The sequence below is a fragment of the Neofelis nebulosa genome, chromosome 9 (assembly GCF_028018385.1).
Source record: "Neofelis nebulosa isolate mNeoNeb1 chromosome 9, mNeoNeb1.pri, whole genome shotgun sequence".
NCBI classification, from domain to species: Eukaryota; Metazoa; Chordata; class Mammalia; order Carnivora; family Felidae; genus Neofelis; species Neofelis nebulosa.
This window is the reverse complement of record NC_080790.1, coordinates 116,584,464-116,597,577: the sequence shown is the minus strand read 5'-3', so window position 1 is coordinate 116,597,577 and position 13,114 is coordinate 116,584,464. Positions and strand designations below refer to the sequence as shown.

Sequence of the window (13,114 nt, the reverse complement as noted above, 5' to 3'; positions counted from 1 at the left end):
TTCTCATCCTATCCAGTTTAAATACAATTGGCTTGGGAACAGTAGACATTTTCCACCTGCTCCAGAGGGCTATGAGAAGGCATCACCATCCACCCCTTGAAGTATGGACACATCCTCCCCTCTTCAGCTCATTAGCAAGAATAGGGATGCCATTCAATTTAGTCACTCATGTGTTTCTGTTCAACAGAATGTCCTCTCTCCATCTCCATAGCCTAAAATCTCCTGTGACCGTACTTTCTGGGAAAATGGGGTAGGGAAAGGGAGTGGGGCACAGCAATTGAGAAGAGATTTCAGGGTATCAAGGAGATAAGAGTCCTGACACAGAAATACTGGTGTTTCATAATTTATTAAGCACAACCAGACAGAACATGAGAAACTGAAGTGGTCCCAGATAATATATGGTCACTATCTTTATCCTACAAAGCCCAGTGAAATGCTCACTCCACCATAAATGCCCCCTGGGCACCACACACCACAAATGAAGCAATCTCTCCCTTCTCTGAAATCCCAATCTTACTTCTTCATGGCATTGCTACCTGAGAGTTCATATTACGTTCATTAAACTCAGTTCTGTAACTATCAACCAACAGGACTTAAAATGAAAAAGACAATGCTAAGTGTTGACCCGAATGCGAAGCAACAGGAATCTCTCCTATACCACTAACGAGAGTGTAATCTGGTATGCCTTCAAAAACTGGTAACTAATGCTGAACATACACCTACCCTGTGACTTGAGGCTGGAAAACACTAACCTGCTCCCCTTAAGTTTTTCCTAGTCTTTTGCCTCATCAATGCCCCTGTCTAAATGCTTCCATCATTCTTTCTCCAGTCCTAGAGGCTGATTCAGATCGCTCTTTCTGATCACTCCAACCCAAAGAGATCTCTCCTTCTATGGAAAACACTGCCATTTACCCATTAACTCTGACAAATAGCTCATGTGTTCTTCATGTAATATATATATATATATATATATATATATATATATATATATATATATAATTCACATATAAATTGCATCATCTGGTTTTATAATGTATCGTTTGTACTTTTAGTAAAATTAACTTGTTCCTCACAATAACATTGTGAAGAAGTTAAGATATGGAATATTAACCCCATTTTATAGATGACAAAATGGAGGTCCAAGAGGAAAAATGACTTATTTCAGTTTACCTGGCCAAATTAGTGTCAAAGAACAAGAGTAGACCTTAGTCATCCAAACAACGCTATCTACACCAAACTGCCTTATTGTCAGATACACATCTTCTCTCCCCAAAGAGACCATAGGTTCCCTGAAGTCAAGAATATGCTATACATGTTTACATCCCTCACAGCACCAAGAAGGCATTCAATGGGCTCCATACAGTTTGGATGACTGATTTCAATATTATCTCCAACCTTCAAGGACAGGCACAGGCATATTTTCTCTTCTTCTAAACCTCACAGGCAATGCTAAATTGTTCGAACACAACACAACATCCAAAAAACCTTTCTTTTTTGAGTGTAGAAACCAGAAAAGGGGAAGAGCCCTTCAAGATCAGGGTAAGCTCAACGTTCCCTCCATTTCCTTAGGGCTCCATGCTGCAAAGTGTTCAAAGACGACTGGCAGAGACAGTGGTGGTGGGCTTCAAGAACCACAATTTAATCACAATTATTAAGTCACAAATTGAGCAAATGCCAGAAACCACACTTCATATAATTCACTTTCAAGCAAAATAGAGAGCTATTTCAAAACTGAGTATAATAAAACTTCAAATAATTCAATATGAAACTTCATTTTCTTACTTCCTAAAGAAGAAGCTAGACAGTATCAAATCTTTCTGGAAGCCAGCCAGAGAACTGATGTGAGGAGATTAGGAAAAGCACTAGACAGATGTCTGGACACCCAAGCCTGAAGGACAATGTTGTCCCCTACCCTAATGTTCTTGACTTTACACACCGTGTGTGGCGCACCTCACCAATAGATAAAGGGGGGCAAAAATATATGCAAACACTGGAAGTCAGATCTTCAAAAAGGTCTCCTTGCCTAATGATACATCCATCAATTCTGCTATTTCTAGTCTGAATCCTCAACCCGAATATCTGGGCCAGGGCAGCAGGAGTAAGCAGAAACTAGGATCCACTGTACTTCTCTCAAAACTGAAAGTAATTTGAGGGCAGCAATCAGGTCTTGCTTTGTTTTTATGTTCTCCATAGACAGAACACATAGCAGGTACTCCAAATTCCTGGAAAAGAATGACTGAACTTTGGGATGAAAGGCAGTTGCATAAATATAATCATGCTATCACAGCTAGGTAGCCTACTCAGTATGGTAACTCTACTAAGACCCTAATTTTATCAAGAGCTGATTTTAACTTATGTGAAAACCAATTTAAGGTGAGTCTTTAAGGCCTGAAGAAAAGTTATTCTTGTGTTCAACTGATTCTGATTCAGGCATCGCTATTATTACTATACTGACAATACCATTCCTCATTGCCAGCTTACAGCTATCTGGAAGAACAAAGTCCCAAAGGCCCATGTAAGCAGGCAACATTTGACCTCTCAGTATAGCATGATCCTACTTCCAGAAAGGAAACCCAGATCTAGAGAAATGAGTTATAGAAATGATTCTTTTAAATCTACTGCTGAGCTTGCTTTCACTAGCACAAAGAATTACAAAGGAAACTAGACAAACAGATCAACAGAGACCATGCAAACAGTACCTTTAGGTTTAGCAAAATCCTTAATTGGGGGTGGGGGGGGGTGATGGGTATTGAGGAGGGCACCCTTTGGGATGAGCACTGGGTGTTGTATGGAAACCAATTTGACAATAAATTACAAAAAAAAAAAAAATCCTTAATAAAACAAACAGGAGACCGCTAAATACCAGATAAATACCTCTAGAATGAAGAAAACCTGGCCAATAACATTAAACTTATTAACCTGGCCTTCTAAAAGAGAATACTTACTTGGATAAAGCAATGATTCTTACCTTAACAAATAAACAGAACTATTCAGTCTCTACAGATGGCATTTCAAGGGCCAGGTAACCTCAGTAGAGGCATCTACCTCATAAAGCTAAAGCTCTAAGGAAATGCAAATTCCGGGTATAGTGTTTTTCCAGTCCTAGTACTGTTTGGGAATCTTATACTGTTTTTTATCTGTCTTTATTCTATGATTTTAAACAGTTTGCCAAACATTTAAATATAATTTTTTATAGTCCTTAGACTCCAAGTTTGTCCATGGGACAACAGCTCCAAGTTTATAATGGAGCTCCTTAGACAATCTGATAAATTCATCTCACAAGCAATTTTTCAGCAATCTGTCCACTCTAAAAAGCAATATCCATCTGTTTATATACTGAAAGGTACCCGTGAACTCAGAATTTAACCCTCTGACATACTCTCAATGCTCTAACAAAACTGTTTCTCCTTCCAGAAATGAATTCTTAAGTCACTTCCATAAAACCAGAAATTCATACTATTAAGAGGTAAAAATATCATTCAATATTATCTAGTCCAACCCCCTTGTTTTAAACAGGAAGACAGATCCCAGAGAATATCAGGTAATTACAAGTTACATGACTTTGGCAAGCATCAAAAAGCCTATTTCCCCCAGTGGAGCAACACTGGGCGTGTCAGAAGAATAGCCAGATGTGCACTTTAGTCAGTGGAGCACTTCAAATACATATGTCAGAGCCTCAGAAACTCTATTTGGGGTACCTGAGTGGCTCAGTCGGTTGGGCATTCAACTCTTGGTTTTGGCTCAGGTCATGATCTCGCAGTTCACGGGTTCAAGCCTTGCATCGAGCTCTGTGCTGGCAGCATGGAGCCTGCTTGGGTCTCTCTCTCTCTCTCTCTCTCTCTCTCTCTCTCTCTCTCTGTCCCCTCCCCAGTCACGTGTGCACGCTCTCCCTCTCCCTCTCTCTAAGATAAATGAATAAACATTAAGAAAGAAAGAAAGATGGCACAAAAACAGACACTCAGATCAATGGAACAGAATAGAAAACCCAAAAACGGACCCACAAACATATGGCCAACTAATCTTTGACAAAGCAGGAAAGAATATTCAATGGAATAAAGTCTCTTCAGCAAGTGGTGCTGGGAAAACTGGACAGCAACATGCAGAAAAATGAACCTGGACCACTTTCTTACACCCTACACAAAAATAAACTCAAGATGGATGAAAGACCTAAATGTAAGACAAAAAACCATCAAAATCCTCGAGGAGAAAGCAAGCAAAAACCTCTTTGATCTTGGCCGCAGCAACTTCTTACTCAACACGTCTCCAGAGGCAAGGGAAACCAAAGCAAAAATGAACTATTGGGACCTCATCAAAATTAAAAGCTTCTTTCTGCACAGCGAAGGAAACAATCAGCAAAACTAAAAGGTAACCGACAGAATGGGAGAAGATATTTGCAAATGACATATCAGATAAAGGGTCAGTATCCAAAATCTATAAAGAACTTATCGAACTCAACACCCAAAAAACAAATGATCCAGTGAAGAAACGGGCAAAAGACATGAATAGACACTTCTCCAAAGATGACATCCAGGATGGCCAACTGATGCATGAAAACATGCTCAACATCACTCATCATCAGGGAAATACAAATCAAAACCACAATGTAATACCACCTCACACCTGTCAGAATGGCTAATATTAACAACTCAGGCAACAACAGATGTTGGCGAGGATGCAGAGAAAGAGGATCTCTTTTGTACTGCTGGTGGGAATGCAAACTGGGGCAGCCACTCTGGAAAACAGTATGGAGGTTCCTCAAAAAATTAAAAATAGAACTACCCTACAACCCAGCAACTGCACTATTAGGTATTTATCCAAGGGATACAGGTATGCTGTTTCGAAGGGACACGTGCACTCCAATGTTTACAGCAGCACTATCAACAATAACCAAAGTATGGAAAGAGCCCAAATGTCCATCGATGGATAAATGGATAAAGATGTGGCATATATATAATGGAGTATTACTCGGCAATCAAAAAGAATGAAATCTTGCCATTTGCAACTACATGGATGGAACTAGAGGGTATTATACTAAGCGAAATTAGTCAGAGAAAGACAAATATCATAGGGCTTCACTCATATGAGGACTTTAAGACACAGAACAGACAAACACAAGGGAAGCAAAAATAATATAAAAACAGGGAGGGGGACAAAACATAAGAGACTCTTAAATATGGATAACAAACAGAAGGTTACTGGAGGGGTTGTGGGAAGGGGGATGGGCTAAAAGGGCATTAAGGAATCTACTCCTGAAATCATTGTTGTACTATATGCTAATTTGGGTGTAAATTTAAAAAATAAAATTAAAAAAAAAAATCAAAGAAAGAAACTGTAAGTATTCAACCACAATCTCCCCACCCCTAACCCTGTAGAGAGAGCAGTGGACAGCCTAAATGACCTTCTGGAGATATAGAATAGAACCTAGTGATATATTCCACACTTCCCCCCATCCTCCAATGAGGTATGGTCATTTATTCACATGAAGGTCCTTAAGAAGTGAAAGATAATAAAACTGAAGAAAAAAAAAAGGGAGGGTTATAGAAATGGGAAAGATAACTAATGATACTTGGACAGATGCCTATGTCTAGTTATTCATTTAAGCAGGGTGGGGAAGGTGACCAGAGAAGGACCTCAAAATTAATTTTTGCCCCCAGCTCCCACCCTTTGGGTCTTTACAGAATTTCAGGGAGCTCTGAGATTATTTTATGATGAAATGGCACCAGAAAAGGAAAGGCAAGACCACAAGCTGAATTAACAGCAGGGACCAGAATGAATAATCTTCAGGCTCATGACTAGGCTCCCAGTTTATCCCACTGTCCCCTCTCTCTAATCCTGAGAGTCTAAGAGCAGTACCCCATCTCAGGTCTGAAACTTTCCTTATAATACCTAATGAACAGTTGTAAGTCAGCAGGTTAACATTACTGCTGTCATCTTCCCCACTCCAGTTGTACCTTTTATACCTCAAGATAAAATTGAAAAAAAAAAAAAAAGTTTTTATAGACATTCATATGAAAACACTCCTATCTTTACTCTTACCACCACCCCCCCCCCACCACTGCCTAAGAAATGGGAGAGAAAAGAAGAAAGAAAATGCCTCTCTCCAAGAGATATATTATCTAAATCATCATCTAGAATCGTTAACAAAAACCCCTCTTGATCCCTCGGCATCTGGTCCCACCCTGACCAGCCTCACCCTACCCTTTGCCTCCACCACTGTTAGCTAAACTACTGAGACCCGCTGCCTTTCTGGATGCAAGCTCCTGTTTTACTCAACTTTGTTTTCCCAGTGCCTAGCAGGTAGTAAACACAAGTGACTTAGAGAGGGCCAAAGAAGCACATAGAGCAGTACCAAAGGACATTGTCTAAAGAAAATGTAAGCTGTTCTTGGCTTAACATAAGCAATCTTCAGGGCTACGGAGGGCCTGAGTGTCTGATATCTTAATATTTCCCCCTTTTCTAAACTAATGTTGGGGCACCTGTGTGGCTCTCAGTCAGTCAAACATCCAACTCTTGATTTTGGCTCAGGTCATGATCCCATGGTTCATAATTCAGGCCCTGCATCTGGCTCTGCACTAAGAGCACTGAGGGTGCTTGGGATTCTCTCTCCCTCTCTCTCTGCCCCTCCCCTCTCACTCAAAATAAATACATTTTAAAAAAATAGAAAAAAAAGAAACTAGCGTTTACATCACCCAGTTTAGTCAGGAATAGTTACCAGATGTGTTGTGAAATATCTCTCCCTCACCCATGCCCCCACTCCCACCCTCCCCATGGAGAACTAGGATCAGTAACTAGTAGGTAAATGAAAGCAGATGTAGGACCCTGCATGAGAAATCCACCCTCTCTCTTGTGTCCTCACCTCAATAATCAGCATCCTCATCTGTACAACTGCACCAGGTAGAAATCTAGAAGTCATCCCTGATTTCTTGCTTACTCTCCACACCAATCATCTTTGTGTCTCATTCACAATTCCTTCTACACACACACACCCTTCATTGGAAACATCATCATCTCCTACCTGTATGTACCATAACAGCCTCCTCCTAACTGGTCTTTTTTGCCCATGGTACTCTAGCCCTCCAATCCACTCTCCAAACAGGTAGCCAGAGAGCCTTCTAAAATGCCCAGGGGAGCATGGCCCCCCTCATCTCAGTTTAAAGTTCAAACTCCTCAACCTGGGCAACAAGCCCCTTTCATGACCTGGCTTCTGCTCTACCTACTGTACCAGTCTCCTCTCATCTTGGGCCACATCCACCCATCTTTTGTTTTATGATCCATTCAACAATCTTGAGAAAACGGAGAGATGTATTTAACCCCTCTGGGTCTGTTCCTCACCTACGGAATGGGAGTAATAGTATACTTCTCAAGGTGGTTATAGGAAGGAGTAACACATGTTAAATGCTTAAGAGGATAGTACCTGATAGATACAGTAAATGGCCAAAGTCTTACCTATTACCACCACCATCTCTAAACTTGCAATTCCTTCTGCCTAGTCTTATCTTCTCTCCTCAACTCTCCAAATCTCGTTTCCTCCTGCCTCAGGTCTCTCTGTTTTTCTTGAGATCTGAAGAAGCCTCCAAGGCTGGATAAGTAACCATTTTTCTATGCTCTCATAGTGTTTATCCCTATTCACAATACTTCTCACATGGCCTGTTTCCTTGCCTGTCTTCCCCACGACACTATACAGACCCAAATCCCCAAGGTTAGGACTGTGCATGGCAGATGCTTAATAATTTTCCTGTAAATGAAAAACTTTCCGATAATGAAGTGTCCAATGAAACCAAATCTCAACAGGTAGCCAGAACGGGACTTTAAAGTTCCTCAACTACAAGATCCTACCCAATAAACAATTCAGCACATTCTGACATTATCACACTCAGGGGTTTGGACTTAATACATAGGCAATGCTAAGCCATCAGATCTTTAAGGAAAGTGCAACAGGCTCAGATCTGTTTGCTGCCCTATTAAACCCATCTCTGGAACACCTCCCACTCCCACCCCCTGTAAATATCAGGACAAAATTCCAACTACCCTTCACAAACACCACATTCTACCACCCCACCATCTCCCAAACACATAGAACGGGAAAAGGTCAAACCAAAGAGAATTCTGAAGGCTAAATGCATTTAACTCCATCTTAACCACCTGCAAACAAGGAGTATCCATAAACACCCTCTAGGAAACCAAAGCTAATCCCTCTTGTGTGACTATATACAAAGAGGAGGGCAAAGAGAGAGAACATTTCATAAAGGTAATCCATTTAATCATCCTCTGAGTAGTTCTGATCCGAGCTGCTGTCATAGCACAGCTATTCTTGATCACTGCAGCCTGATATGCCCAAACCCTGTATAGTTAGAAAGGCAGGTGCAAACAAGGCCAGTGGAGAGTCCTCTGGGTTCTATTTCAAGGGTAAGAGGTCACTCTGGAAGACACAAAAGAGGCGAGCACAGATCTCCAAAACAGGCTTCAGTGATAGAGGAAAAGGGGGTAAGGAGCTTAACCAAAGGTACAATCAGGCTTCGGTTCCCACTCTGGGGATGCATACTGCCAATCAGGGCTGATCATTTTGCATTTACAAAGCACCCTGAGGTCAAGGGAGGCACAAAGAGTGCCAACTTTGCCAGTCACAAAAGGACAAAATATGTACAATCCCACTTACATATGGTACTTAGAATAGTCAAATTCAGACACACAAAATAGTATGGTGGTTGCCAGGGGCTGGGGGGAGATGGGAATAGGGAGTTAGTGTTTAATGGATACAGTTTCAGTTGGGGAAGACAAAAATTTCTAGGTAAGGATAGTGGTGATGGCTGCATAACAGTGTGAATGCACTTAATGCCAGAGAACTGTCCATTTAAAACTGGTTAAAACGGTAAATTTTATGTCCCATGTATTTTTACAAAAAACAAAAAAACACCCACACTGGCTTTAAAGTTATACTGTCTGCAGTTATCAATTACAGGATCCTGAACAAGTCATATAACCTCTCTAAAGCCTATTTCTTCCTCTGTAAATCAGGGATAATACCTAATTCATACAGTTGCTCTGAGGAATAAATGAGATACCCCACAGAAAGTCCTTAGTCCAGTACCTGGTATATGGTAAGTACTTAATGTTAGCTATTATTTCTACTACTGCAATAGACTTTCACAGCCATTTCTCACAGCTCCCACACAAGCCTGTTGAGTTTATAGAAAAGGAAACAGGTTCACAGAGTCACAATAAGTGGCTCAATTTATTATGCCACATCAAATCCTCTGCCCATGAAAGGTGTCCTGTCCTTACCACTTGTTAATCTGGTGATTATAAGAAAGGCAAGTACCCCAACCTTGCTGTGTCTCCATTCTCAATTACAGCTGTAAAATGGAGATGTAAAGCAAATTCTAAGAACTCCCTCACAGAACTGATTAGAAACGAAATCAGATGATTCCAGAAGAGTACTATAACCCATAAAGTACCACACAATAAAAGTAATGAGAACTGGTACACCTGTGCACAAAACCTGACCTCCTTTTAATGCAAAACCTGAGGCACGGAGAGTGGCTGGAACTAAACAACTTCCTCGTGATTTCAATTTACTCAGGATTCCTGGTCTTAAGGCCTGACTATGTAATTTACTGCCCTTTCTTTTTTTTTTTTTTTTAATTTTTTTTTTCAACGTTTTTTATTTATTTTTGGGACAGAGAGAGACAGAGCATGAGCGGGGGAGGGGCAGAGAGAGAGGGAGACACAGAATCGGAAACAGGCTCCAGGCTCCGAGCCATCAGCCCAGAGCCCGACGCGGGGCTCCAACTCACAGACCGCAAGATCGTGACCTGGCTGAAGTCGGACGCTTAACCGACTGCGCCACCCAGGCGCCCCATTTACTGCCTTTCAAAAGGTGGCAAGGGTTTGTAGAAATATAACTACTACTGGACTGGGAATTCTAGTTCCGATTTGTCACTAAGGCAGTCTGTGAATTTAGACAACTTACTTCCCCTTTCAGTGTTCAATTAACAGGGAAGAGGGACAAGGCAAACAAAAAAGTTAGACCACATAGTAAGACCCCTTCCAGCCCCTACATACCACGACTTCTAAATCCAGAATTTTGGAAAAAGGAGGGCACAACAGACCTCCAGACTCCCAAGAATTAATGCAAACATCAGGAGACTCTTTCAAAATGTGGCCTACCTGATTTTGACACTTCCCACACCAGGATCAAACACACTGGAAAACTAGAACACTAGTCAAAGTTAATTTTAGTTCGCTTTTATCCCTCTTGGTCTTACCTGAAAATAGGGAAAATAAAACCCTATTTGAAGGCAGAGAGTTGAAGCACTTGACTTGAGCCACTTCCTGCTTCCCCTCCCCCAACCAGGAGCTATAAATCTAAACACTACGGAGAACACTCAAGGTTTGGGGGGAGGAACATACTATAAACAAAATGGATAGCCCTCACTGTTATAATGACTCAAGCCTTCCTTGAGCCAAAATCCCAGAGAATTTCAGTTGTGCCTGAGATCTGGAGTCCCCTACCTTCATCAAATTCTAACGGGCAATACTAGCAAGAAATCCATAGTAATTTCCTTTCCCTCCGACCCCTCATATACCCAGAATGGTATTTCATCCACAGCATAGTGGACACTAGCCTAGAAGTCAGGGAAAACGGAGTTACGTCTCTAACGATGTGACCCAAGGGTAAATCAAAATCCTCTCTACACTAAGAGATTACACAAGCTCACACTTAAGAAATAAGTAACAGGTACTAGTACCAAGACTTTACACTTCTAGGACTACTATGATTTGCAGCACATTATTTCACCTCCCTGAGCCTTGTTTTTTGCTTTTGGAAAGGGGGATAACCCCAGAAGGCCGTCATGAGCATTAAATGAAATAGGGCTTACAAAGTTCCTAGTCAAGTCCATTAAATGTTACCTGTTGGTATTAAACACTTCTCTCACGTATTAGTTTCCTAAATCCACAAACATGCTGCGAGGCGACTTTCTTTCCCAAATTTTACGGAGGGACAAACTAAAGCTCGGCTGCACACAGAGGGCTGCGTGAATTGCGGAACACTGCCCCAGCTCGAGGACCGGTTGTTGCTCCTCTCTGAGCCCCAAGGTGCGCAAGGAGCCCAGGAACGGCAGCGGCGGGGGCCGCGGCGGCGCTCAAGCCCGGGGGGAGCGAGGCAGGGCCAGTTCTGCGCACCTCGGGGAGCCCGCAGACCCAGCCGGGTTGGGCAGGAGAGCTGGAAGAAGCCGGGGCTGGAGCCGGGACCGAGCCCGCCCAGGCCTCCCCGGCGCGGCCTCCGCTCCCTTCCCTCCTCCCCTCGCCGGGTGGGGCGGGGCGCGAGCACAAAGACTCCAACTTCCGAGCGGGCGCGGGCCCACCCCGCCAACTCTTGGCCCAGGCCCGGCCCGCAAGGGGGAATCGGCCAGGGAAGGCTAGGCGGCCGGGGACAGGCGAGGATGGGCCGGGCTAGCGACCCGGGGCGGCGGGCCCGGGGATGGGGAGGAGGTGTGGGCGGAGGGGGCCGGGAGTTACTCCCGCTCCTGGGACGCCCAGAATGGCCGAAAAAAGAGTTTCTAAAAATAAGCAGGAACTCGAGTGAAGAGGTGGGCGGCCGAAAAGGAAAGAGGAACACTCCCCCGCACCCTTAAGGAGACGCCCGTGGCCCCCACTCACCCGTGCCAAGAGGTCTGGAGGAAGCCGCGCGGCGCGGAAGGAGGCGGTGCCGCCGCACTCGGGGGCGGAAGGGAGGGAGCGAAGGAGGAAGAAGGCGGCTCCGGCCGCGGCGTGAGGAGCTGAGCACACGCGCGGGAGTCGCCCCCGCCGCCGCTACCGCCCCCTCAGCTTCTACCGGCTCAGCCCGCCCTGCGCCCGCGCCGCTCGCGCGCCCCGCCGCACTGACAGCGGCGCGAGCCCCGCAGCCGCGAGTCCTTCCCTCGGCCGGCACCACTGAAGCGCGCGGGGGTGGGGGTGCCCTGAACGGTTTCCCTAAGCTTGGCCCCACCCGCCGTTCCAGCCCTGGCCCTGGGCCTTCCCTCCACGCCCCTGCCTCTTTCTCCAGGAAAGGACACCGAGACCCAAGTGCTAGGAGTCCGCAGCCCCACCCTGACACAGCCCGGCTTCCCGGGCGCATGGGCTTTCCCCACCCCCTCAGCCTCGCTTTGGAAAGGTCCAGAGCTTCGGCGGGGAGAAGAGGCAGGCGGAGCCAGGGCGGGGCCTGACTGAGGGAGGAGGGACCGAGGAGGGAGGCTGGAGAGGCGGAGCTAAGGACTGGAAGAGAGACTCTGCTACACCAATAAGCGAGCCAAAGGCGGGGCAGGGCTGAGAGGGTGGTGAGGCCGGAGACGAGAGAAGCGCAAGGCAGGTATGGAAGACCGTGGAGGCCGCGCCGAGCCAGGAGCCAGGGCCGTGCTTGAAAGGAGGGGATGTGGGTGGAGCTAAAGGGAGGCCGTGCCCGTAGGAGGAGTCAAAGGTGGAGGGAGACCGAGGCGAGGCTGGGCGAAGCGGCACCCTTAGCAGAGGGGACCGGAGGCGTGGCTGAAGAGAAACCCAGGAGGGAGGAAAAATTGAAGAGGGACAGAAGGAGGCGTGCCCGGAAGCGGAGCAGGGAGGTGGGGGCTTAAAGGTGGCCACTCTGGGGAAGAGCCGGAAGGAGGCGTGACCCAAAGCAAGAGCGGCTGGCTGGTGCTGAAGACGGGCGGGGTCTGGAGACAGGGCCCAAACAGGTTGGCGGGGGGCCCTACTGAAGGGTGCGGAAGAGATGGCGTTGGGAGGAGCCCTAGTTCCTTTCGCTTTCAGCGAACCAGGTGTGTGGGCAGGACGAGGATAGTTCCTCCCAGCCTAGGCTAGGACGGGGCGGAGAGGCAGCCGTTGGGTTGGGTTTGGAGAGGAGGCGCCACTCCCACCTACAAAGGAGGTTAAATTGAAGTACGCTTACCCTTCTAGGGTGCGGGAAACGTTTGATAGATAACTTGATCTGGGTGGTGGTCCTCTCTCCTGAGTATTTCTCCTGTCGTAAACTCTCACCCAAATCAGTGTTCCAGCCTCCACGGAACAGGCGGAGGGGCCTTCAAAGAGCACAGGAGAAGGTTGCCCTTCTGTCCTCAGCTATACTTCCCTGAAGGGTGAG

General features: G+C 45.3%; 1 protein-coding gene across 2 annotated transcripts in view; it reads right to left on the bottom strand.

The window, feature by feature from the left end:
* The window catches only part of RALY (RALY heterogeneous nuclear ribonucleoprotein), an 84,850-nt gene extending 72,932 nt beyond the window's left edge, over positions 1 to 11,918 (bottom strand). The window contains exon 1 of one of the 2 annotated variants that reach the window (XM_058685342.1): positions 11,662 to 11,918. The gene's annotated coding sequence lies outside the window, so the exon portion shown is untranslated. Of the gene's footprint in view, positions 1 to 10,911; positions 11,294 to 11,661 lie in introns of those variants that run through there. The other variant, XM_058685341.1, reaches the window with a different exon arrangement.
* Positions 11,919 to 13,114: the final 1,196 nt, after the last annotated feature.